This window comes from Lissotriton vulgaris, chromosome 8 (assembly GCF_964263255.1).
Source record: "Lissotriton vulgaris chromosome 8, aLisVul1.2, whole genome shotgun sequence".
NCBI lineage: Eukaryota > Metazoa > Chordata > Amphibia > Caudata > Salamandridae > Lissotriton > Lissotriton vulgaris.
In genome coordinates, this window is record NC_141696.1 from 1,532,520,897 (window position 1) to 1,532,547,659 (window position 26,763).

The window sequence follows — 26,763 nt, forward strand, 5'->3', positions numbered from 1 at the left end:
GAATTGAACCAGGGACCTTTAGATCTTCAGTCTAACGCTCTCCCAACTGAGCTATTGCAGCCTGCTTATAGCTGTGGTCTTCATACTTTAATTTAAACCATTTAACAAAATAGATGCAGGACCTGGATTTTTAACCTCATATGGTAGAGATATGTTTTAAGGAGTCCTGTATCATTCCGCAATTAACTGGTGCAATGGGCAAATAGCAGTTTTGGGATCCAGGTTAGGTAGTTGTTTTTTTAACTCTGAATGGACTAGCACTATATTACCCAGATATATTTGGCATGAGTAGGTAAGCAATGTCATCTGACTACTGACATCTGTATTCAAGGGGAGGTGGAAGGTAATGCAGACAAGAGTTTACTTTACAAAAAAGCATGAAATGGGAAATATTCATTGTCAAACCTGAAGGTAAGAGAGGTGGAAGCAAGTTTAGAAGGAGGACATAAAGCAAAGTCTATGTTAAATTGATTGTGTTGTAGATCAGTTAGAAAAAATTTGATGAATAGAGAAAAAGTACTACAGCTGATTCCAAGACCTATTTTGTTAGAAGCAAGGAACCTCTCAACTGTGCCGAAACCCGGGATTGAACCAGGGACTTTTAGATCTTCAGTCTAACGCTCTCCCAACTGAACTATTTTGGCCTTCTGATAGCTGAGGTCTTCATACTTTAATTTGAACCATTTAACAAAATAGATGCAGGACCTGGATTTTTAACCTCATATGGTAGAGATATGTTTTAAGGAGTCCTGTATCATTCCCCAGTTAACTGGTGCAATGGGTAAATAGCATTTTTGGGATCCAGGTTAGGTAGTTGTTTTTTTAACTCTGAATGGACTATCATTATATTACCCAGATATATTTGGCATGAGTAGGTAAGCAATGTCATCTGACTACTGACATCTGTGTTCAAGGGGAAGTGGAATGTGATGCAGACAAGAGTTTACTTTACAAAAAAGGACGAAATGGGAAACATTCATAGTCAAACCTGAAGGAAAGATAGGTGGAAGAAAGTTTAAAAGGAGGACAGAAAGCAAAGTCTATGTTGAATTGATCATTTTGTGGATCAGTTGATAAAAATGTTGATAGAGAAAAAAGTACTACAGCTGATTCCAAGACTTACTTTGTGAGAAGCAAGGAACCTCTCAACAGTGCCGAAACCCGGGATTAAACCAGGGACCTTTAGATCTTCAGTCTAACGCTCTCCCAACTGAGCTATTTCTGCCTCCTGCTAGCTGTAGTCTTCATACTTTAATTTAAACCATTTAACAAAATAGATGCAGGACCTGGATTTTAAACCTCATATGGTAGAGATATGTTTTAAGGAGTCCTGTATCATTCCCCAGTTAACTGGTGCAATGGGTAAATAGCATTTTTGGGATCCAGGTTAGGTAGTTGTTTTTTTAACTCTGAATGGACTAGCACTATATTACCCAGATATATTTGGCATGAGTAGGTAAGCAATGTCATCTGACTACTGACATCTGTGTTCAAGGGGAAGTGGAATGTGATGCAGACAAGAGTTTACTTTACAAAAAAGGACGAAATGGGAAACATTCATAGTCAAACCTGAAGGCAAGATAGGTGGAAGAAAGTTTAAAAGGAGGACAGAAAGCAAAGTCTATGTTGAATTGATCATTTTGTAGATCAGTTGATAAAAATGTTGATAGAGAAAAAAGTACTACAGCTGATTCCAAGACCTATTTTGTTAGAAGCAAGGAACCTCTCAACTGTGCCAAAACCCGTGATTGAACCAGGGACCTTTAGATTTTTACTCTAACGCTCTCCCAACTGAGCTATTTCGGCCTGCTTATAGCTGTGTTCTTCATACTTTAATTTAAACCATTTAACGAAATAGATGCAGGACCTGGATTTTTAACCTCATATGGTAGAGATATGTTTTAAGGAGTCCTGTATCATTCCGCAATTAACTGGTGCAATGGGTAAATAATATTTTTGGGATCCAGGTTAGGTCATTTTTTTTTTTAACTCCGAATGGACTAGCACTATATTACCCAGACGTATTTGGCATGAGTAGGTAAGCAATGTCATCTGACTACTGACATCTGTGTTCAAGGGGAAGTGGAAGGTAATGCAGACAAGAGTTTACTTTACAAAAAAGCATGAAATGGGAAATATTCATTGTCAAACCTGAAGGTAAGAGAGGTGGAAGCAAGTTTAGAAGGAGGACATAAAGCAAAGTCTATGTTAAATCGATTGTGTTGTAGATCAGTTGGAAAACTTTGATGAATAGAGAAAAAGTACTACAGCTGATTCCAAGACCTATTTTGTTAGTAGCAAGGAACCTCTCAGCTGTGCCGAAACCCGGGATTGAACCAGGGACCTTTAGATCTTCAGTCTAACGCTCTCCCAACTGAGCTATTTCAGCCTTCTGATAGCTGGGGTCTTCATACTTTAATTTGAACCATTTAACAAAATAGATGCAGGACCTTGATTTTTAACCTCATATGGTAGAGATATGTTTAAGGAGTCCTGTATCATTCCGCAGTTAACTGGTGCAATGGGTAAATAGCATTATTGGGATCCAGGTTACGTAGTTGTTTCTTTTAACTCTGAATGGACTAGCACTATATTACCCAGATATATTTGGCATGAGTAGGTAAGCAATGTCATCTGACCACTGACATCTGTGTTCAAGGGGAAGTGGAATGTGATGCAGACAAGAGTTTACTTTACAAAAAAGGACGAAATGGGAAACATTCATAGTCAAACCTGAAGGCAAGATAGGTGGAAGAAAGTTTAAAAGGAGGACAGAAAGCAACGTCTATGTTGAATTGATCATTTTGTAGATCAGTTGATAAAAATGTTGATAGAGAAAAAAGTACTACAGCTGATTCCAAGACCTATTTTGTTAGAAGCAAGGAACCTCTCAACTGTGCCGAAACCCGGGATTGAACCAGGGACCTTTAGATCTTCAGTCTAACTCTCACCCAACTGAGCTATTTCGGCCTGCTTATATCTGTGGTCTTCATACTTTACTTTAAACCATTTAACAAAATAGATGCAGGACCTGGATTTTTAACCTCATATGGTAGAGATATGTTTTAAGGAGTCCTGTATCATTCCGCAATTAACTGGTGCAATGGGTAAATAGCATTTTTGGGATCCAGGTTAGGTAGTTGTTTTTTTTAACTCTGAATGGACTAGCACTATATTACCCAGAAATATGTGGCATGAGTAGGTAAGCAATGTCATCTGACTACTGACATCTGTGTTCAAGGGGAAATGGAAGGTAATGCAGTAAAGAGGTTACTGCACAAAAAAGCATGAAATGGGAAATATTCATTGTCAAACCTGAAGGTAAGAGAGGTGGAAGCAAGATTAGAAGGAGGACATAAAGCAAAGTCTATGTTAAATTGATTGTGTTGTAGATCAGTTGGAAAAAATTTGATGAAAAGAGAAAAAGTACTACAGCTGATTCCAAGACCTATTTTGTCAGAAGCAAAGAACCTATCAACTGTGCCGGAACCCAGGATTGAACCAGGGACCTTTAAATCTTCAGTCTATCGCTCTCCCAACTGAGCTATTTCGGCCTTCTGATAACTGGGGTCTTCATACTCTATTTTGAACCATTTAACAAAATAGATGCAGGACCTGGATTTTAAACCTCATATGGTAGAGATATGTTTTAAGGAGTCCTGTATCATTCCCCAGTTAACTGGTGCAATGGGTAAATAGCATTTTTGGGATTCAGGTTAGGTAGTTGTTTTTTTAACTCTGAATGGACTAGCACTATATTACCCAGATATATTTGGCATGAGTAGGTAAGCAATGTCATCTGACTACTGACATCTGTGTTCAAGGGGAAGTGGAATGTGATGCAGACAAGAGTTTACTTTACAAAAAAGGACGAAATGGGAAACATTCATAGTCAAACCTGAAGGCAAGATTGGTGGAAGAAAGTTTAAAAGGAGGACAGAAAGCAAAGTCTATGTTGAATTGATCATTTTGTAGATCAGTTGATAAAAATGTTGATAGAGAAAAAAGTACTACAGCTGATTCCAAGACCTATTTTGTTAGAAGCAAGGAACCTCTCAACTGTGCCAAAACCCGTGATTGAACCAGGGACCTTTAGATTTTTACTCTAACGCTCTCCCAACTGAGCTATTTCGGCCTGCTTATAGCTGTGGTCTTCATACTTTAATTTAAACCATTTAACGAAATAGATGCAGGACCTGGATTTTCAACCTCATATGGTAGAGATATGTTTTAAGGAGTCCTGTATCATTCCGCAATTAACTGGTGCATTGGGTAAATAATATTTTTGGGATCCAGGTTAGGTCATTTTTCTTTTTTACTCCGAATGGACTAGCACTATATTACCCAGACGTATTTGGCATGAGTAGGTAAGCAATGTCATCTGACTACTGACATCTGTGTTCAAGGGGAAGTGGAAGGTAATGCAGACAAGAGTTTACTTTACAAAAAAGCATGAAATGGGAAATATTCATTGTCAAACCTGAAGGTAAGAGAGGTGGAAGCAAGTTTAGAAGGAGGACATAAAGCAAAGTCTATGTTAAATCGATTGTGTTGTAGATCAGTTGGAAAACTTTGATGAATAGAGAAAAAGTACTACAGCTGATTCCAAGACCTATTTTGTTAGAAGCAAGGAACCTCTCAACTGTGCCGAAACCCAGGATTGAACCAGGGACCTTTAGATCTTCAGTCTAACGCTCTCCCAACTGAGCTATTTCAGCCTTCTGATAGCTGGGGTCTTCATACTTTAATTTGAACCATTTAACAAAATAGATGCAGGACCTGGATTTTTAACCTCATATGGTAGAGATATGTTTAAGGAGTCCTGTATCATTCCGCAGTTAACTGGTGCAATGGGTAAATAGCATTTTTGGGATCCAGGTTACGTAGTTGTTTCTTTTAACTCTGAATGGACTAGCACTATATTACCCAGATTTATTTGGCATGAGTAGGTAAGCAATGTCATCTGACCACTGACATCTGTGTTCAAGGGGAAGTGGAATGTGATGCAGACAAGAGTTTACTTTACAAAAAAGGACGAAATGGGAAACATTCATAGTCAATCCTGAAGGCAAGATAGGTGGAAGAAAGTTTAAAAGGAGGACAGAAAGCAACGTCTATGTTGAATTGATCATTTTGTAGATCAGTTGATAAAAATGTTGATAGAGAAAAAAGTACTACAGCTGATTCCAAGATCTATTTTGTTAGAAGCAAGGAACCTCTCAACTGTGCCGAAACCCGGGATTGAACCAGGGACCTTTAGATCTTCAGTCTAACGCTCTCCCAACTGAGCTATTTCAGCCTGCTTATATCTGTGGTCTTCATACTTTAATTTAAACCATTTAACAAAATAGATGCAGGACCTGGATTTTTAACCTCATATGGTAGAGATATGTTTTAAGGAGTCCTGTATCATTCCGCAATTAACTGGTGCAATGGGTAAATAGCATTTTTGGGATCCAGGTTAGGTAGTTGTTTTTTTTAACTCTGAATGGACTAGCACTATATTACCCAGAAATATGTGGCATGAGTAGGTGAGCAATGTCATCTGACTACTGACATATGTGTTCAAGGGGAAGTGGAAGGTAATGCAGGAAAGATGTTACTGCACAAAAAAGCATGAAATGGGAAATATTCATTGTCAAACCTGAAGGTAAGAGAGGTGGAAGCAAGATTAGAAGGAGGACATAAAGCAAAGTCTATGTTAAATTGATTGTGTTGTAGATCAGTTGGAAAAAATTTGATGAATAGAGAAAAAGTACTACAGCTGATTCCAAGACCTATTTTGTTAGAAGCAAGGAACCTCTCAACTTTGCCGAAACCCATGATTGAACCAGGGACCTTTAGATCTTCAGTCTAACGCTCTCCCAACTGAGCTATTTCGGTCTTCTGATAACTGGGGTCTTCATACTCTAATTTGAACCATTTAACAAAATAGATGCAGGACCTGGATTTTAAACCTCATATGGTAGAGATATGTTTTAAGGAGTCCTGTATCATTCCCCAGTTAACTGGTGCAATGGGTAAATAGCATTTTTGGGATCCAGGTTAGGTAGTTGTTTTTTTAACTCTGAATGGACTAGCACTATATTACCCAGATATATTTGGCATGAGTAGGTAAGCAATGTCATCTGACTACTGACATCTGTGTTCAAGGGGAAGTGGAAGGTAATGCAGACAAGAGTTTACTTTACAAAAAAGCATGAAATGGGAAATATTAATTGTCAAACCTGAAGGTAAGAGAGGTGGAAGCAAGTTTAGAAGGAGGACATAAAGCAAAGTCTATGTTAAATTGAATGTGTTGTAGATCAGTTGGAAAAAATTTGATGAATAGAGAAAAAGTACTACAGCTGATTCCAAGACCTATTTTGTTAGAAGCAAGGAACCTCTCAACTGTGCTGAAACCCGGGATTGAACCAGGGACCTTTAGATCTTCAGACTAACGCTCTCCCAACTGAGCTATTTCAGCCTTCTGATAGCTGGGGTCTTCATACTTTAATTTGAACCATTAAACAAAATAGATGCAGGACCTGGATTTTTAACCTCATATGGTAGAGATATGTTTTAAGGAGTCCTGTATCATTCCGCAGTTAACTGGTGCAATGGGTAAATAGCATTTTTGGGATCCAGGTTAGGTAGTTGTTTTTTTAACTCTGAATGGACTAGCACTATATCACCCAGATATATTTGGCATGAGTAGGTAAGCAATGTCATCTGACTACTGACATCTGTGTTCAAGGAGGAGTGGAATGTGATGCAGACAAGAGTTTACTTTACAAAAAAGGACGAAATGGGAAACATTCATAGTCAAACCTGAAGGCAAGATAGGTGGAAGAAAATTTAAAAGGAGGACAGAAAGCAACGTCTATGTTGAATTGATCATTTTGTAGATCAGTTGATAAAAATGTTGATAGAGAAAAAAGTACTACAGCTGATTCCAAGACCTATTTCGTTAGAAGCAAGGAACCTCTCAACTGTGCCGAAACCCGGGATTGAACCAGGGACCTTTAGATCTTCAGTCTAACGCTCTCCCAACTGAGCTATTTCGGCCTTCTGATAGCTGGGGTCTTCATACTTTAATTTGAACCATTTAACAAAATAGATGCAGGACCTGGATTTTTAACCTCATATGGTAGAGATATGTTTTAAGGAGTCCTGTATCATTCCCCAGTTAACTGGTGCAATGGGTAAATAGCATTTTTGGGATCCAGGTTAGGTAGTTGTTTTTTTAACTCTGAATGGACTAGCACTATATTACCCAGATATATTTGGCATGAGTAGGTAAGCAATGTCATCTGACTACTGACATCTGTGTTCAAGGGGAAGTGGAATGTGATGCAGACAAGAGTTTTATTTACAAAAAAGGACGAAATGGGAAACATTCATTGTCAAACCTGAAGGCAAGATAGGTGGAAGAAAGTTTAAAAGGAGGACAGAAAGCAAAGTCTATGTTGAATTGATCATTTTGTGGATCAGTTGATAAAAATGTTGATAGAGAAATAAGTACTACAGCTGATTCCAAGACCTATTTTGTTAGAAGCAAGGAACCTCTCAACTGTGCCGAAACCCGGGATTGAACCAGGGACCTTTAGATCTTTAGTGTAACGCTCTCCCAACTTAGCTATTTCGGCCTGCTTATAGCTGTGGTCTTCATACTTTAATTTAAACCATTTAACAAAATAGATGCAGGACCTGGATGTTTAACCTCATATGGTGAGATATGTTTTAAGGAGTCCTGTATCATTCCGCAATTAACTGGTGCAATGGGTAAATAGCATTTTTGGGATCCAGGTTAGGTAGTTGTTTTTTTAACTCTGAATGGACTAGCACTATATTACCCAGATATATTTGGCATGAGTAGGTAAGCAATGTCATCTGACTACTGACATCTGTGTTCAAGGGGAAGTGAAAGGTAATGCAGACAAGAGTTTACTTTATAAAAAAGCATGAAATGGGAAATATTCATTGTCAAACCTGAAGGTAAGAGAGGTGGAAGCAAGTTTAGAAGGAGGATATAAAGCAAAGTCTATGTTAAATTGATTGTGTTGTAGATCAGTTGGAAAAAATTTGATGAATAGAGAAAAAGTACTACAGCTGATTCCAAGACCTATTTTGCTAGAAGCAAGGAACCTCTCAACTGGGCCGAAACCCGGGATTGAACCAGGGACCTTTAGATCTTCAGTCTAACGCTCTCCCAACTGAGCTATTTCGGCCTTCTGATAGCTGTGGTCTTCATACTTTAATTTGAACCATTTAACAAAATAGATGCAGGACCTGGATTTTTAACCTCATATGGTAGAGATATGTTTTAAGGAGTCCTGTATCATTCCCCAGTTAACTGGTGCAATGGGTAAATAGCATTTTTGGGATCCAGGTTAGGTAGTTGTTTTTTTAACTCTGAATGGACTAGCACTATATTACCCAGATATATTTGGCATGAGTAGGTAAGCAATGTCATCTGACTACTGACATCTGTGTTCAAGGGGAAGTGGAATGTGATGCAGACAAGAGTTTACTTTACAAAAAAGGACGAAATGGGAAACATTCATTGTCAAACCTGAAGGCAAGATAGGTGGAAGAAAGTTTAAAAGGAGGACAGAAAGCAAAGTCTATGTTGAATTGATCATTTTGTGGATCAGTTGATAAAAATGTTGATAGAGAAAAAAGTACTACAGCTGATTCCAAGACCTATTTTGTTAGAAGCAAGGAACCTCTCAACTGTGCCGAAACCCGGGATTGAACCAGGGACCTTTAGATCTTTAGTCTAACGCTCTCCCAACTTAGCTATTTCGGCCTGCTTATAGCTGTGGTCTTCATACTTTAATTTAAACCATTTAACAAAATAGATGCAGGACCTGGATTTTTAACCTCATATGGTGAGATATGTTTTAAGGAGTCCTGTATCATTCCGCAATTAACTGGTGCAATGGGTAAATAGCATTTTTGGGATCCAGGTTAGGTAGTTGTTTTTTTAACTCTGAATGGACTAGCACTATATTACCCAGATATATTTGGCATGAGTAGGTAAGCAATGTCATCTGACTACTGACATCTGTGTTCAAGGGGAAGTGGAAGGTAATGCAGACAAGAGTTTACTTTACATAAAAGCATGAAATGGGAAATATTCATTGTCAAACCTGAAGGTAAGAGAGGTGGAAGCAAGTTTAGAAGGAGGATATAAAGCAAAGTCTATGTTAAATTGATTGTGTTGTAGATTAGTTGGAAAAAATTTGATGAATAGAGAAAAAGAACTACAGCTGATCCCAAGACCTATTTTGTGAGAAGCAAGGAACCTCTCAACAGTGCCGAAACCCGGGATTAAACCAGGGACCTTTAGATCTTCAGTTTAACGCTCTCCCAACTGAGCTATTTCTGCCTCCTGCTAGCTGTAGTCTTCATACTTTAATTTAAACCATTTAACAAAATAGATGCAGGACCTGGATTTTTAACCTCATATGGTAGAGATATGTTTTAAGGAGTCATGTATCATTCCGCAATTAACTGGTGCAATGGGCAAATAGCATTTTTGGGATCCAGGTTAGGTAGTGGTTTTTTTAACTCTGAATGGACTAGCACTATATTACCCAGATATATTTGGCATGAGTAGGTAAGCAATGTCATCTGACTACTGACATCTGTGTTCAAGGGGAAGTGGAAGGTAATGCAGACAATAATTTACTTTACAAAAAAGCATGAAATGGGAAATATTCATTGTCAAACCTGAAGGTAAGAGAGGTGGAAGCAAGTTTAGAAGAAGGACATAAAGCAAAGTCTATGTTAAATTGATTGTGTTGTAGATCAGTTGGAAAAAATTTGATGAATAGAGAAAAAGTACTACAGCTGATTCCAAGACCTATGTTGTTAGAAGCAAGGAACCTCTCAACTGTGCCAAAACCCGGGATTGAACCAGTGACCTTCAGATCTTCAGTCTAACGCTCTCCCAACTGAGCTATTTCTGCCTGCTTATAGCTGTGGTCTTCATACTTTAATTTAAACCATTTAACAAAATAGATGCAGGACCTGGATTTTTAACCTCACATGGTAGAGATATGTTTTAAGGAGTCCTGTATCATTCCGCAATTAACTGGTGCAATGGGTAAATAGCATTTTTTGGATCCAGGTTAGGTAGTTGTTTTTTTAACTCTGAATGGACTAGCACTATATTACCCAGATATATTTGGCATGAGTAGGTAAGCAATGTCATCTGACTACTGACATCTGTGTTCAAGGGGAAGTGGAAGGTAATGCAGACAAGAGTTTACTTTACAAAAAAGCATGAAATGGGAAATATTCATTGTCAAACCTGAAGGTAAGAGAGGTGGAAGCAAGTTTAAAAGGAGGACATGAAGCAAAGTCTATGTTAAATTGATTGTGTTGTAGATCAGTTGGAAAAAATTTGATGAATAGAGAAAAAGAACTACAGCTGATCCCAAGACCTATTTTGTTAGAAGCAAGGAACCTCTCAACTGTGCCGAAACCCGGGATTGAACCAGGGACCTTTAGATCTTCAGTCTAACGCTCGCCCAACTGAGCTATTTCGGCCTGCTTATAGCTGTGGTCTTCATACTTTAATTTAAACCATTTAACAAAATAGATGCAGGACCTGGATTTTTAACCTCATATGGTAGAGATATGTTTTAAGGAGTCCTGTATCATTCCCCAGTTAACTGGTGCAATGGGTAAATAGCATTTTTGGGATCCAGGTTAGGTAGTTGTTTTTTTAACTCTGAATGGACTAGCACTATATTACCCAGATATATTTGGCATGAGTAGGTAAGCAATGTCATCTGACTACTGACATCTTTGTTCAAGGGGAAGTGGAATGTGATGCAGACAAGAGTTTACTTTACAAAAAAGGACGAAATGGAAAACATTCATAGTCAAACCTGAAGGCAAGATAGGTGGAAGAAAGTTTAAAAGGAGGATAGAAAGCAAAGTCTATGTTGAATTGATCATTTTGTAGATCAGTTGATAAAAATGTTGATAGAGAAAAAAGTACTACAGCTGATTCCAAGACCTATTTCGTTAGAAGCAAGGAACCTCTCAACTGTGCCGAAACCCGGGATTGAACCAGGGACCTTTAGATCTTCAGTCTAACGCTCTCCCAACTGAGCTATTTCGGCCTTCTGATAGCTGGGGTCTTCATACTTTAATTTGAACCATTTAACAAAATAGATGCAGGACCTGGATTTTTAACCTCATATGGTAGAGATATGTTTTAAGGAGTCCTGTATCATTCCCCAGTTAACTGGTGCAATGGGTAAATAGCATTTTTGGGATCCAGGTTAGGTAGTTGTTTTTTTAACTCTGAATGGACTAGCACTATATTGCCCAGATATATTTGGCATGAGTAGGTAAGCAATGTCATCTGACTACTGACATCTGTGTTCAAGGGGAAGTGGAATGTGATGCAGACAAGAGTTTTCTTTACAAAAAAGGACGAAATGGGAAACATTCATTGTCAAACCTGAAGGCAAGATAGGTGGAAGAAAGTTTAAAAGGAGGACAGAAAGCAAAGTCTATGTTGAATTGATCATTTTGTGGATCAGTTGATAAAAATGTTGATAGAGAAATAAGTACTACAGCTGATTCCAAGACCTATTTTGTTAGAAGCAAGGAACCTCTCAACTGTGCCGAAACCCGGGATTAAACCAGGGACCTTTAGATCTTTAGTGTAACGCTCTCCCAACTTAGCTATTTCGGCCTGCTTATAGCTGTGGTCTTCATACTTTAATTTAAACCATTTAACAAAATAGATGCAGGACCTGGATGTTTAACCTCATATGGTGAGATATGTTTTAAGGAGTCCTGTATCATTCCGCAATTAACTGGTGCAATGGGTAAATAGCATTTTTGGGATCCAGGTTAGGTAGTTGTTTTTTTAACTCTGAATGGACTAGCACTATATTACCCAGATATATTTGGCATGAGTAGGTAAGCAATGTCATCTGACTACTGACATCTGTGTTCAAGGGGAAGTGAAAGGTAATGCAGACAAGAGTTTACTTTATAAAAAAGCATGAAATGGGAAATATTCATTGTCAAACCTGAAGGTAAGAGAGGTGGAAGCAAGTTTAGAAGGAGGATATAAAGCAAAGTCTATGTTAAATTGATTGTGTTGTAGATCAGTTGGAAAAAAATTGATGAATAGAGAAAAAGTACTACAGCTGATTCCAAGACCTATTTTGCTAGAAGCAAGGAACCTCTCAACTGGGCCGAAACCCGGGATTGAACAAGGGACCTTTAGATCTTCAGTCTAACGCTCTCCCAACTGAGCTATTTCAGCCTTCTGATAGCTGTGGTCTTCATACTTTAATTTGAACCATTTAACAAAATAGATGCAGGACCTGGATTTTTAACCTCATATGGTAGAGATATGTTTTAAGGAGTCCTGTATCATTCCCCAGTTAACTGGTGCAATGGGTAAATAGCATTTTTGGGATCCAGGTTAGGTAGTTGTTTTTTTAACTCTGAATGGACTAGCACTATATTACCCAGATATATTTGGCATGAGTAGGTAAGCAATGTCATCTGACTACTGACATCTGTGTTCAAGGGGAAGTGGAAGGTAATGCAGACAATAATTTACTTTACAAAAAAGCATGAAATGGGAAATATTCATTGTCAAACCTGAAGGTAAGAGAGGTGGAAGCAAGTTTAGAAGAAGGACATAAAGCAAAGTCTATGTTAAATTGATTGTGTTGTAGATCAGTTGGAAAAAATTTGATGAATAGAGAAAAAGTACTACAGCTGATTCCAAGACCTATGTTGTTAGAAGCAAGGAACCTCTCAACTGTGCCAAAACCCGGGATTGAACCAGTGACCTTCAGATCTTCAGTCTAACGCTCTCCCAACTGAGCTATTTCTGCCTGCTTATAGCTGTGGTCTTCATACTTTAATTTAAACCATTTAACAAAATAGATGCAGGACCTGGATTTTTAACCTCACATGGTAGAGATATGTTTTAAGGAGTCCTGTATCATTCCGCAATTAACTGGTGCAATGGGTAAATAGCATTTTTTGGATCCAGGTTAGGTAGTTGTTTTTTTAACTCTGAATGGACTAGCACTATATTACCCAGATATATTTGGCATGAGTAGGTAAGCAATGTCATCTGACTACTGACATCTGTGTTCAAGGGGAAGTGGAAGGTAATGCAGACAAGAGTTTACTTTACAAAAAAGCATGAAATGGGAAATATTCATTGTCAAACCTGAAGGTAAGAGAGGTGGAAGCAAGTTTAAAAGGAGGACATGAAGCAAAGTCTATGTTAAATTGATTGTGTTGTAGATCAGTTGGAAAAAATTTGATGAATAGAGAAAAAGAACTACAGCTGATCCCAAGACCTATTTTGTTAGAAGCAAGGAACCTCTCAACTGTGCCGAAACCCGGGATTGAACCAGGGACCTTTAGATCTTCAGTCTAACGCTCGCCCAACTGAGCTATTTCGGCCTGCTTATAGCTGTGGTCTTCATACTTTAATTTAAACCATTTAACAAAATAGATGCAGGACCTGGATTTTTAACCTCATATGGTAGAGATATGTTTTAAGGAGTCCTGTATCATTCCCCAGTTAACTGGTGCAATGGGTAAATAGCATTTTTGGGATCCAGGTTAGGTAGTTGTTTTTTTAACTCTGAATGGACTAGCACTATATTACCCAGATATATTTGGCATGAGTAGGTAAGCAATGTCATCTGACTACTGACATCTTTGTTCAAGGGGAAGTGGAATGTGATGCAGACAAGAGTTTACTTTACAAAAAAGGACGAAATGGAAAACATTCATAGTCAAACCTGAAGGCAAGATAGGTGGAAGAAAGTTTAAAAGGAGGATAGAAAGCAAAGTCTATGTTGAATTGATCATTTTGTAGATCAGTTGATAAAAATGTTGATAGAGAAAAAAGTACTACAGCTGATTCCAAGACCTATTTCGTTAGAAGCAAGGAACCTCTCAACTGTGCCGAAACCCGGGATTGAACCAGGGACCTTCAGATCTTCAGTCTAACGCTCTCCCAACTGAGCTATTTCGGCCTTCTGATAGCTGGGGTCTTCATACTTTAATTTGAACCATTTAACAAAATAGATGCAGGACCTGGATTTTTAACCTCATATGGTAGAGATATGTTTTAAGGAGTCCTGTATCATTCCCCAGTTAACTGGTGCAATGGGTAAATAGCATTTTTGGGATCCAGGTTAGGTAGTTGTTTTTTTAACTCTGAATGGACTAGCACTATATTGCCCAGATATATTTGGCATGAGTAGGTAAGCAATGTCATCTGACTACTGACATCTGTGTTCAAGGGGAAGTGGAATGTGATGCAGACAAGAGTTTTCTTTACAAAAAAGGACGAAATGGGAAACATTCATTGTCAAACCTGAAGGCAAGATAGGTGGAAGAAAGTTTAAAAGGAGGACAGAAAGCAAAGTCTATGTTGAATTGATCATTTTGTGGATCAGTTGATAAAAATGTTGATAGAGAAATAAGTACTACAGCTGATTCCAAGACCTATTTTGTTAGAAGCAAGGAACCTCTCAACTGTGCCGAAACCCGGGATTAAACCAGGGACCTTTAGATCTTTAGTGTAACGCTCTCCCAACTTAGCTATTTCGGCCTGCTTATAGCTGTGGTCTTCATACTTTAATTTAAACCATTTAACAAAATAGATGCAGGACCTGGATGTTTAACCTCATATGGTGAGATATGTTTTAAGGAGTCCTGTATCATTCCGCAATTAACTGGTGCAATGGGTAAATAGCATTTTTGGGATCCAGGTTAGGTAGTTGTTTTTTTAACTCTGAATGGACTAGCACTATATTACCCAGATATATTTGGCATGAGTAGGTAAGCAATGTCATCTGACTACTGACATCTGTGTTCAAGGGGAAGTGAAAGGTAATGCAGACAAGAGTTTACTTTATAAAAAAGCATGAAATGGGAAATATTCATTGTCAAACCTGAAGGTAAGAGAGGTGGAAGCAAGTTTAGAAGGAGGATATAAAGCAAAGTCTATGTTAAATTGATTGTGTTGTAGATCAGTTGGAAAAAAATTGATGAATAGAGAAAAAGTACTACAGCTGATTCCAAGACCTATTTTGCTAGAAGCAAGGAACCTCTCAACTGGGCCGAAACCCGGGATTGAACAAGGGACCTTTAGGTCTTCAGTCTAACGCTCTCCCAACTGAGCTATTTCAGCCTTCTGATAGCTGTGGTCTTCATACTTTAATTTGAACCATTTAACAAAATAGATGCAGGACCTGGATTTTTAACCTCATATGGTAGAGATATGTTTTAAGGAGTCCTGTATCATTCCCCAGTTAACTGGTGCAATGGGTAAATAGCATTTTTGGGATCCAGGTTAGGTAGTTGTTTTTTTAACTCTGAATGGACTAGCACTATATTACCCAGATATATTTGGCATGAGTAGGTAAGCAATGTCATCTGACTACTGACATCTGTGTTCAAGGGGAAGTGGAATGTGATGCAGACAAGAGTTTACTTTACAAAAAAGGACGAAATGGGAAACATTCATTGTCAAACCTGAAGGCAAGATAGGTGGAAGAAAGTTTAAAAGGAGGACAGAAAGCAAAGTCTATGTTGAATTGATCATTTTGTGGATCAGTTGATAAAAATGTTGATAGAGAAAAAAGTACTACAGCTGATTCCAAGACCTATTTTGTTAGAAGCAAGGAACCTCTCAACTGTGCCGAAACCCGGGATTGAACCAGGGACCTTTAGATCTTTAGTCTAACGCTCTCCCAACTTAGCTATTTCGGCCTGCTTATAGCTGTGGTCTTCATACTTTAATTTAAACCATTTAACAAAATAGATGCAGGACCTGGATTTTTAACCTCATATGGTGAGATATGTTTTAAGGAGTCCTGTATCATTCCGCAATTAACTGGTGCAATGGGTAAATAGCATTTTTGGGATCCAGGTTAGGTAGTTGTTTTTTTAACTCTGAATGGACTAGCACTATATTACCCAGATATATTTGGCATGAGTAGGTAAGCAATGTCATCTGACTACTGACATCTGTGTTCAAGGGGAAGTGGAAGGTAATGCAGACAAGAGTTTACTTTACATAAAAGCATGAAATGGGAAATATTCATTGTCAAACCTGAAGGTAAGAGAGGTGGAAGCAAGTTTAGAAGGAGGATATAAAGCAAAGTCTATGTTAAATTGATTGTGTTGTAGATCAGTTGGAAAAAATTTGATGAATAGAGAAAAAGTACTACAGCTGATTCCAAGACCTATTTTGCTAGAAGCAAGGAACCTCTCAACTGTGCCGAAACCCGGGATTGAACAAGGGACCTTTAGATCTTCAGTCTAACGCTCTCCCAACTGAGCTATTTCGGCCTTCTGATAGCTGGGGTCTTCATACTTTAATTTGAACCATTTAACAAAATAGATGCAGGACCTGGATTTTTAACCTCATATGGTAGAGATATGTTTTAAGGAGTGCTGTATCATTCCCCAGTTAACTGGTGCAATGGGTAAATAGCATTTTTGGGATCCAGGTTAGGTAGTTGTTTTTTTAACTCTGAATGGACTAGCACTATATTACCTAGATATATTTGGCATGAGTAGGTAAGCAATGTCATCTGACTACTGACATCTGTGTTCAAGGGGAAGTGGAATGTGATGCAGACAAGAGTTTACTTTACAAAAAAGGACGAAATGGGAAACATTCATTGTCAAACCTGAAGGCAAGATAGGTGGAAGAAAGTTTAAAAGGAGGACAGAAAGCAAAGTCTATGTTGAATTGATCATTTTGTAGATCAGTTGACAAAAATGTTGATAGAGAAAAAAGTACTACAGCTGATTCCAAGACCTATTTTGTTAGAAGCAAGGAACCTCTCAACTGTGCCGAAACCCGGAATTGAACCAGGGACCTTTAGATCTTCAGTCTAACGCTCTCCCAACTGAGCTATTGCAGCCTGCTTATAGCTGTGGTCTTCATACTTTAATTTAAACCATTTAACAAAATAGATGCAGGACCTGGATTTTTAACCTCATATGGTAGAGATATGTTTTAAGGAGTCCTGTATCATTCCGCAATTAACTGGTGCAATGGGCAAATAGCAGTTTTGGGATCCAGGTTAGGTAGTTGTTTTTTTAACTCTGAATGGACTAGCACTATATTACCCAGATATATTTGGCATGAGTAGGTAAGCAATGTCATCTGACTACTGACATCTGTATTCAAGGGGAGGTGGAAGGTAATGCAGACAAGAGTTTACTTTACAAAAAAGCATGAAATGGGAAATATTCATTGTCAAACCTGAAGGTAAGAGAGGTGGAAGCAAGTTTAGAAGGAGGACATAAAGCAAAGTCTATGTTAAATTGATTGTGTTGTAGATCAGTTAGAAAAAATTTGATGAATAGAGAAAAAGTACTACAGCTGATTCCAAGACCTATTTTGTTAGAAGCAAGGAACCTCTCAACTGTGCCGAAACCCGGGATTGAACCAGGGACTTTTAGATCTTCAGTCTAACGCTCTCCCAACTGAACTATTTTGGCCTTCTGATAGCTGAGGTCTTCATACTTTAATTTGAACCATTTAACAAAATAGATGCAGGACCTGGATTTTTAACCTCATATGGTAGAGATATGTTTTAAGGAGTCCTGTATCATTCCCCAGTTAACTGGTGCAATGGGTAAATAGCATTTTTGGGATCCAGGTTAGGTAGTTGTTTTTTTAACTCTGAATGGACTATCATTATATTACCCAGATATATTTGGCATGAGTAGGTAAGCAATGTCATCTGACTACTGACATCTGTGTTCAAGGGGAAGTGGAATGTGATGCAGACAAGAGTTTACTTTACAAAAAAGGACGAAATGGGAAACATTCATAGTCAAACCTGAAGGAAAGATAGGTGGAAGAAAGTTTAAAAGGAGGACAGAAAGCAAAGTCTATGTTGAATTGATCATTTTGTGGATCAGTTGATAAAAATGTTGATAGAGAAAAAAGTACTACAGCTGATTCCAAGACTTACTTTGTGAGAAGCAAGGAACCTCTCAACAGTGCCGAAACCCGGGATTAAACCAGGGACCTTTAGATCTTCAGTCTAACGCTCTCCCAACTGAGCTATTTCTGCCTCCTGCTAGCTGTAGTCTTCATACTTTAATTTAAACCATTTAACAAAATAGATGCAGGACCTGGATTTTAAACCTCATATGGTAGAGATATGTTTTAAGGAGTCCTGTATCATTCCCCAGTTAACTGGTGCAATGGGTAAATAGCATTTTTGGGATCCAGGTTAGGTAGTTGTTTTTTTAACTCTGAATGGACTAGCACTATATTACCCAGATATATTTGGCATGAGTAGGTAAGCAATGTCATCTGACTACTGACATCTGTGTTCAAGGGGAAGTGGAATGTGATGCAGACAAGAGTTTACTTTACAAAAAAGGACGAAATGGGAAACATTCATAGTCAAACCTGAAGGCAAGATAGGTGGAAGAAAGTTTAAAAGGAGGACAGAAAGCAAAGTCTATGTTGAATTGATCATTTTGTAGATCAGTTGATAAAAATGTTGATAGAGAAAAAAGTACTACAGCTGATTCCAAGACCTATTTTGTTAGAAGCAAGGAACCTCTCAACTGTGCCAAAACCCGTGATTGAACCAGGGACCTTTAGATTTTTACTCTAACGCTCTCCCAACTGAGCTATTTCGGCCTGCTTATAGCTGTGTTCTTCATACTTTAATTTAAACCATTTAACGAAATAGATGCAGGACCTGGATTTTTAACCTCATATGGTAGAGATATGTTTTAAGGAGTCCTGTATCATTCCGCAATTAACTGGTGCAATGGGTAAATAATATTTTTGGGATCCAGGTTAGGTCATTTTTTTTTTTAACTCCGAATGGACTAGCACTATATTACCCAGACGTATTTGGCATGAGTAGGTAAGCAATGTCATCTGACTACTGACATCTGTGTTCAAGGGGAAGTGGAAGGTAATGCAGACAAGAGTTTACTTTACAAAAAAGCATGAAATGGGAAATATTCATTGTCAAACCTGAAGGTAAGAGAGGTGGAAGCAAGTTTAGAAGGAGGACATAAAGCAAAGTCTATGTTAAATCGATTGTGTTGTAGATCAGTTGGAAAACTTTGATGAATAGAGAAAAAGTACTACAGCTGATTCCAAGACCTATTTTGTTAGTAGCAAGGAACCTCTCAGCTGTGCCGAAACCCGGGATTGAACCAGGGACCTTTAGATCTTCAGTCTAACGCTCTCCCAACTGAGCTATTTCAGCCTTCTGATAGCTGGGGTCTTCATACTTTAATTTGAACCATTTAACAAAATAGATGCAGGACCTTGATTTTTAACCTCATATGGTAGAGATATGTTTAAGGAGTCCTGTATCATTCCGCAGTTAACTGGTGCAATGGGTAAATAGCATTATTGGGATCCAGGTTACGTAGTTGTTTCTTTTAACTCTGAATGGACTAGCACTATATTACCCAGATATATTTGGCATGAGTAGGTAAGCAATGTCATCTGACCACTGACATCTGTGTTCAAGGGGAAGTGGAATGTGATGCAGACAAGAGTTTACTTTACAAAAAAGGACGAAATGGGAAACATTCATAGTCAAACCTGAAGGCAAGATAGGTGGAAGAAAGTTTAAAAGGAGGACAGAAAGCAACGTCTATGTTGAATTGATCATTTTGTAGATCAGTTGATAAAAATGTTGATAGAGAAAAAAGTACTACAGCTGATTCCAAGACCTATTTTGTTAGAAGCAAGGAACCTCTCAACTGTGCCGAAACCCGGGATTGAACCAGGGACCTTTAGATCTTCAGTCTAACTCTCACCCAACTGAGCTATTTCGGCCTGCTTATATCTGTGGTCTTCATACTTTACTTTAAACCATTTAACAAAATAGATGCAGGACCTGGATTTTTAACCTCATATGGTAGAGATATGTTTTAAGGAGTCCTGTATCATTCCGCAATTAACTGGTGCAATGGGTAAATAGCATTTTTGGGATCCAGGTTAGGTAGTTGTTTTTTTTAACTCTGAATGGACTAGCACTATATTACCCAGAAATATGTGGCATGAGTAGGTAAGCAATGTCATCTGACTACTGACATCTGTGTTCAAGGGGAAATGGAAGGTAATGCAGTAAAGAGGTTACTGCACAAAAAAGCATGAAATGGGAAATATTCATTGTCAAACCTGAAGGTAAGAGAGGTGGAAGCAAGATTAGAAGGAGGACATAAAGCAAAGTCTATGTTAAATTGATTGTGTTGTAGATCAGTTGGAAAAAATTTGATGAAAAGAGAAAAAGTACTACAGCTGATTCCAAGACCTATTTTGTCAGAAGCAAAGAACCTATCAACTGTGCCGGAACCCAGGATTGAACCAGGGACCTTTAAATCTTCAGTCTATCGCTCTCCCAACTGAGCTATTTCGGCCTTCTGATAACTGGGGTCTTCATACTCTATTTTGAACCATTTAACAAAATAGATGCAGGACCTGGATTTTAAACCTCATATGGTAGAGATATGTTTTAAGGAGTCCTGTATCATTCCCCAGTTAACTGGTGCAATGGGTAAATAGCATTTTTGGGATTCAGGTTAGGTAGTTGTTTTTTTAACTCTGAATGGACTAGCACTATATTACCCAGATATATTTGGCATGAGTAGGTAAGCAATGTCATCTGACTACTGACATCTGTGTTCAAGGGGAAGTGGAATGTGATGCAGACAAGAGTTTACTTTACAAAAAAGGACGAAATGGGAAACATTCATAGTCAAACCTGAAGGCAAGATTGGTGGAAGAAAGTTTAAAAGGAGGACAGAAAGCAAAGTCTATGTTGAATTGATCATTTTGTAGATCAGTTGATAAAAATGTTGATAGAGAAAAAAGTACTACAGCTGATTCCAAGACCTATTTTGTTAGAAGCAAGGAACCTCTCAACTGTGCCAAAACCCGTGATTGAACCAGGGACCTTTAGATTTTTACTCTAACGCTCTCCCAACTGAGCTATTTCGGCCTGCTTATAGCTGTGGTCTTCATACTTTAATTTAAACCATTTAACGAAATAGATGCAGGACCTGGATTTTCAACCTCATATGGTAGAGATATGTTTTAAGGAGTCCTGTATCATTCCGCAATTAACTGGTGCATTGGGTAAATAATATTTTTGGGATCCAGGTTAGGTCATTTTTCTTTTTTACTCCGAATGGACTAGCACTATATTACCCAGACGTATTTGGCATGAGTAGGTAAGCAATGTCATCTGACTACTGACATCTGTGTTCAAGGGGAAGTGGAAGGTAATGCAGACAAGAGTTTACTTTACAAAAAAGCATGAAATGGGAAATATTCATTGTCAAACCTGAAGGTAAGAGAGGTGGAAGCAAGTTTAGAAGGAGGACATAAAGCAAAGTCTATGTTAAATCGATTGTGTTGTAGATCAGTTGGAAAACTTTGATGAATAGAGAAAAAGTACTACAGCTGATTCCAAGACCTATTTTGTTAGAAGCAAGGAACCTCTCAACTGTGCCGAAACCCAGGATTGAACCAGGGACCTTTAGATCTTCAGTCTAACGCTCTCCCAACTGAGCTATTTCAGCCTTCTGATAGCTGGGGTCTTCATACTTTAATTTGAACCATTTAACAAAATAGATGCAGGACCTGGATTTTTAACCTCATATGGTAGAGATATGTTTAAGGAGTCCTGTATCATTCCGCAGTTAACTGGTGCAATGGGTAAATAGCATTTTTGGGATCCAGGTTACGTAGTTGTTTCTTTTAACTCTGAATGGACTAGCACTATATTACCCAGATTTATTTGGCATGAGTAGGTAAGCAATGTCATCTGACCACTGACATCTGTGTTCAAGGGGAAGTGGAATGTGATGCAGACAAGAGTTTACTTTACAAAAAAGGACGAAATGGGAAACATTCATAGTCAATCCTGAAGGCAAGATAGGTGGAAGAAAGTTTAAAAGGAGGACAGAAAGCAACGTCTATGTTGAATTGATCATTTTGTAGATCAGTTGATAAAAATGTTGATAGAGAAAAAAGTACTACAGCTGATTCCAAGATCTATTTTGTTAGAAGCAAGGAACCTCTCAACTGTGCCGAAACCCGGGATTGAACCAGGGACCTTTAGATCTTCAGTCTAACGCTCTCCCAACTGAGCTATTTCAGCCTGCTTATATCTGTGGTCTTCATACTTTAATTTAAACCATTTAACAAAATAGATGCAGGACCTGGATTTTTAACCTCATATGGTAGAGATATGTTTTAAGGAGTCCTGTATCATTCCGCAATTAACTGGTGCAATGGGTAAATAGCATTTTTGGGATCCAGGTTAGGTAGTTGTTTTTTTTAACTCTGAATGGACTAGCACTATATTACCCAGAAATATGTGGCATGAGTAGGTGAGCAATGTCATCTGACTACTGACATATGTGTTCAAGGGGAAGTGGAAGGTAATGCAGGAAAGATGTCACTGCACAAAAAAGCATGAAATGGGAAATATTCATTGTCAAACCTGAAGGTAAGAGAGGTGGAAGCAAGATTAGAAGGAGGACATAAAGCAAAGTCTATGTTAAATTGATTGTGTTGTAGATCAGTTGGAAAAAATTTGATGAATAGAGAAAAAGTACTACAGCTGATTCCAAGACCTATTTTGTTAGAAGCAAGGAACCTCTCAACTTTGCCGAAACCCATGATTGAACCAGGGACCTTTAGATCTTCAGTCTAACGCTCTCCCAACTGAGCTATTTCGGTCTTCTGATAACTGGGGTCTTCATACTCTAATTTGAACCATTTAACAAAATAGATGCAGGACCTGGATTTTAAACCTCATATGGTAGAGATATGTTTTAAGGAGTCCTGTATCATTCCCCAGTTAACTGGTGCAATGGGTAAATAGCATTTTTGGGATCCAGGTTAGGTAGTTGTTTTTTTAACTCTGAATGGACTAGCACTATATTACCCAGATATATTTGGCATGAGTAGGTAAGCAATGTCATCTGACTACTGACATCTGTGTTCAAGGGGAAGTGGAAGGTAATGCAGACAAGAGTTTACTTTACAAAAAAGCATGAAATGGGAAATATTAATTGTCAAACCTGAAGGTAAGAGAGGTGGAAGCAAGTTTAGAAGGAGGACATAAAGCAAAGTCTATGTTAAATTGAATGTGTTGTAGATCAGTTGGAAAAAATTTGATGAATAGAGAAAAAGTACTACAGCTGATTCCAAGACCTATTTTGTTAGAAGCAAGGAACCTCTCAACTGTGCTGAAACCCGGGATTGAACCAGGGACCTTTAGATCTTCAGACTAACGCTCTCCCAACTGAGCTATTTCAGCCTTCTGATAGCTGGGGTCTTCATACTTTAATTTGAACCATTAAACAAAATAGATGCAGGACCTGGATTTTTAACCTCATATGGTAGAGATATGTTTTAAGGAGTCCTGTATCATTCCGCAGTTAACTGGTGCAATGGGTAAATAGCATTTTTGGGATCCAGGTTAGGTAGTTGTTTTTTTAACTCTGAATGGACTAGCACTATATCACCCAGATATATTTGGCATGAGTAGGTAAGCAATGTCATCTGACTACTGACATCTGTGTTCAAGGAGGAGTGGAATGTGATGCAGACAAGAGTTTACTTTACAAAAAAGGACGAAATGGGAAACATTCATAGTCAAACCTGAAGGCAAGATAGGTGGAAGAAAATTTAAAAGGAGGACAGAAAGCAACGTCTATGTTGAATTGATCATTTTGTAGATCAGTTGATAAAAATGTTAATAGAGAAAAAAGTACTACAGCTGATTCCAAGACTTACTTTGTGAGAAACAAGGAACCTCTCAACAGTGCCGAAAACTGGGATTGAACCAGGGACCTTTAGATCTTCAGTCTAACGCTCTCCCAACTGAGCTATTTCAGCCTGCTGCTAGCTGTAGTCTTCATACTTTGATTTGAACCATTTAACTAAATAGATGCATGACCTGGATATTTGACCTTATATGTTAGAGATATGTTTTAAGGAGTCCTGTATCATTCAGCAGTTAACTGGTGCAATGGGTAAATAATATTTTTGGGATCCAGGTTAGGTCATTTCTTTTTTTTAACTCCGAATGGACTAGCACTATATTACCCAGACGTATTTGGCATGAGTAGGTAAGCAATGTCATCTGACTACTGACATCTGTGTTCAAGGGGAAGTGGAAGGTAATGCAGACAAGAGTTTACTTTACAAAAAAGCATGAAATGGGAAATATTCATTGTCAAACCTGAAGGTAAGAGAGGTGGAAGCAAGTTTAGAAGGAGGACATAAAGCAAAGTCTATGTTAAATTGATTGTGTTGTAGATCAGTTGGAAAAAATTTGATGAATAGAGAAAAAGTACTACAGCTGATTCCAAGACCTATTTTGTTAGAAGCAAGGAACCTCTCAACTGTGCCAAAACCCAGGATTGAACCAAGAACCTTTAGATCTTCAGTCTAACGCTCTCCCAAAAGAGCTATTTTGGCCTTCTGATAGCTGGAGTCTTCATTCTTTAATTTGAACCATTTAACAAAATAGATGCAGGACCTGGATTTCTAACCTCATATGGTAGAGATATGTTTTAAGGAGTCCTGTATCATTCCGCAGTTAACTGGTGCAATGGGTAAATAGCATTTTTGGGATCCAGGTTAGGTAGTTGTTTTTTTAACTCTGAATGGACTAGCACTATATTACCCAGATATATTTGGCATGAGTAGGTAAGCAATGTCATCTGACTACTGACATCTGTGTTCAAGGGGAAGTGGAATGTGATGCAGACAAGAGTTTACTTTACAAAAAAGGACGAAATGGGAAACATTCATAGTCAAACCTGAAGGCAAGATAGGTGGAAGAAAGTTTAAAAGGAGGACAGAAAGCAAAGTCTATGTTGAATTGATCATTTTGTAGATCAGTTGATAAAAATGTTGATAGAGAAAAAAGTACTACAGCTGATTCCAAGACCTATTTTGTTAGAAGCAGGGAACCTCTCAACTGTGCCGAAACCCGGGATTGAACCAGGGATCTTTAGATCTTCAGTCTAACGCTCTCCCAACTGAGCTATTTCGGCCTGTTAATATCTGTTGTCTTCATACTTTAATTTAAACCATTTAACAAAATAGATGCAGGACCTGGAGTTTTAACCTCATATGGTAGAGATATGTTTTAAGGAGTCCTGTACCATTCCGCAATTAACTGGTGCAATGGGTAAATAGCATTTTTGGGATCCAGGTTAGGTAGTTGTTTTTTTAACTCTGAATGGACTAGCACTATATTACCCAGATATATTTGGCATGAGTAGGTAAGCAATGTCATCTGACTACTGACATCTGTGTTCAAGGGGAAGTGGAAGGTAATGCAGACAAGAGTTTACTTTACAAAAAAGCATGAAATGGGAAATATTCATTGTCAAACCTGAAGGTAAGAGAGGTGGAAGCAAGTTTAGAAGGAGGACATAAAGCAAAGTCTATGTTAAATTGATTGTGTTGTAGATCAGTTGGAAAAAATTTGATGAATAGAGAAAAAGTACTACAGCTGATTCCAAGACCTATTTTGTTAGAAGCAAGGAACCTCTCAACTGTGCCGAAACCCGGGATTGAACCCGGAACCTTTAGATCTTCAGTCTAACGCTCTACCAACTGAGCTATTTCAGCCTTCTGATAGCTGGGGTCTTCATACTTTAATTTGAACCATTTAACAAAATAGATGCAGGACCAGGATTTTTAACCTCAAATGGTAGAGATATGTTTTAAGGAGTCCTGTATCATTCCGCAGTTAACAGGTGCAATGGGTAAATAGCATTTTTGGGATCCAGGTTAGGTAGTTGTTTTTTTAACTCTGAATGGACTAGCACTATATTACCCAGATATATTTGGCATGAGTAGGTAAGCAATGTCATCTGACTACTGACATCTGTGTTCAAGGGGAAGTGGAATGTGATGCAGACCAGAGTTTACTTTACAAAAAAGCATGACATGGGAAACATTCATAGTCAAACCTGAAGGCAAGAGAGGTGGAAGCAAGTCTAGAAGGAGGACAGAAAGCAAAGTCTATGTTAAATTGATTGTGTTGTAGATCAGTTGGAAAAAATCTGATGAATACAGAAAATGGACTACAGCTGATTCCAAGACCTATGTTGTTAGAAGCAAGGAACCTCTCAACTGTGCCGAACCCCGGGATTGAACCAGGGACCTTTAGATCTTCAGTCCAACACTCTCCCAACTGAGCTATTTCGGCCTGCTGATATCTGTGGTCTTCATACTTTAAATTGAGCCATTTAACAAAATAGATGCAGGACCTGGATTTTTAACCTCATATGGTAGAGATATGTTTTAAGGAGTCCTGTATCATTCCCCAGTTAACTGGTGCAATGGGTAAATAGCATTTTTGGGATCCAGGTTAGGTAGTTGTTTTTTTAACTCTGAATGGACTAGCACTATATTACCCAGATATATTTGGCATGAGTAGGTAAGCAATGTCATCTGACTACTGACATCTGTGTTCAAGGGGAAGTGGAATGTGATGCAGACAAGAGTTTACTTTACAAAAAAGGATGAAATGGGAAACATTCATAGTCAAACCTGAAGGCAAGATAGGTGGAAGAAAGTTTAAAAGGAGGACAGAAAGCAAAGTCTATGTTGAATTGATCATTTTGTAGATCAGTTGATGAAAATGTTGATAGAGAAAAAAGTACTACAGCTGATTCCAAGACCTATTTTGTTAGAAGCAAGGAACCTCTCAACTG

General features: G+C 38.2%; 11 non-coding genes across 11 annotated transcripts; all 11 read right to left on the reverse strand.

Moving 5' to 3' along the window:
- Positions 1-1,733: 1,733 nt before the first annotated feature.
- On the reverse strand, positions 1,734-1,806 carry TRNAF-AAA (transfer RNA phenylalanine (anticodon AAA)). Its single transcript has one exon. It is a non-coding gene; the product is annotated as a tRNA-Phe (tRNA).
- Positions 1,807-4,062: 2,256 nt separating this feature from the next.
- On the reverse strand, positions 4,063-4,135 carry TRNAF-AAA (transfer RNA phenylalanine (anticodon AAA)). Its single transcript has one exon. It is a non-coding gene; the product is annotated as a tRNA-Phe (tRNA).
- A 2,839-nt stretch (positions 4,136-6,974) lies between these two features.
- On the reverse strand, positions 6,975-7,047 carry TRNAF-GAA (transfer RNA phenylalanine (anticodon GAA)). Its single transcript has one exon. It is a non-coding gene; the product is annotated as a tRNA-Phe (tRNA).
- A 508-nt stretch (positions 7,048-7,555) lies between these two features.
- Positions 7,556-7,628, reverse strand: TRNAF-AAA (transfer RNA phenylalanine (anticodon AAA)). The gene has a single exon. It is a non-coding gene; the product is annotated as a tRNA-Phe (tRNA).
- A 1,090-nt stretch (positions 7,629-8,718) lies between these two features.
- On the reverse strand, positions 8,719-8,791 carry TRNAF-AAA (transfer RNA phenylalanine (anticodon AAA)). The gene has a single exon. It is a non-coding gene; the product is annotated as a tRNA-Phe (tRNA).
- Positions 8,792-11,047: 2,256 nt separating this feature from the next.
- On the reverse strand, positions 11,048-11,120 carry TRNAF-GAA (transfer RNA phenylalanine (anticodon GAA)). Its single transcript has one exon. It is a non-coding gene; the product is annotated as a tRNA-Phe (tRNA).
- Positions 11,121-11,628: 508 nt separating this feature from the next.
- TRNAF-AAA (transfer RNA phenylalanine (anticodon AAA)) lies at positions 11,629-11,701 on the reverse strand. The gene has a single exon. It is a non-coding gene; the product is annotated as a tRNA-Phe (tRNA).
- A 2,837-nt stretch (positions 11,702-14,538) lies between these two features.
- Positions 14,539-14,611, reverse strand: TRNAF-AAA (transfer RNA phenylalanine (anticodon AAA)). The gene has a single exon. It is a non-coding gene; the product is annotated as a tRNA-Phe (tRNA).
- A 1,090-nt stretch (positions 14,612-15,701) lies between these two features.
- On the reverse strand, positions 15,702-15,774 carry TRNAF-AAA (transfer RNA phenylalanine (anticodon AAA)). The gene has a single exon. It is a non-coding gene; the product is annotated as a tRNA-Phe (tRNA).
- A 2,835-nt stretch (positions 15,775-18,609) lies between these two features.
- Positions 18,610-18,682, reverse strand: TRNAF-AAA (transfer RNA phenylalanine (anticodon AAA)). The gene has a single exon. It is a non-coding gene; the product is annotated as a tRNA-Phe (tRNA).
- A 2,256-nt stretch (positions 18,683-20,938) lies between these two features.
- Positions 20,939-21,011, reverse strand: TRNAF-AAA (transfer RNA phenylalanine (anticodon AAA)). Its single transcript has one exon. It is a non-coding gene; the product is annotated as a tRNA-Phe (tRNA).
- Positions 21,012-26,763: the final 5,752 nt, after the last annotated feature.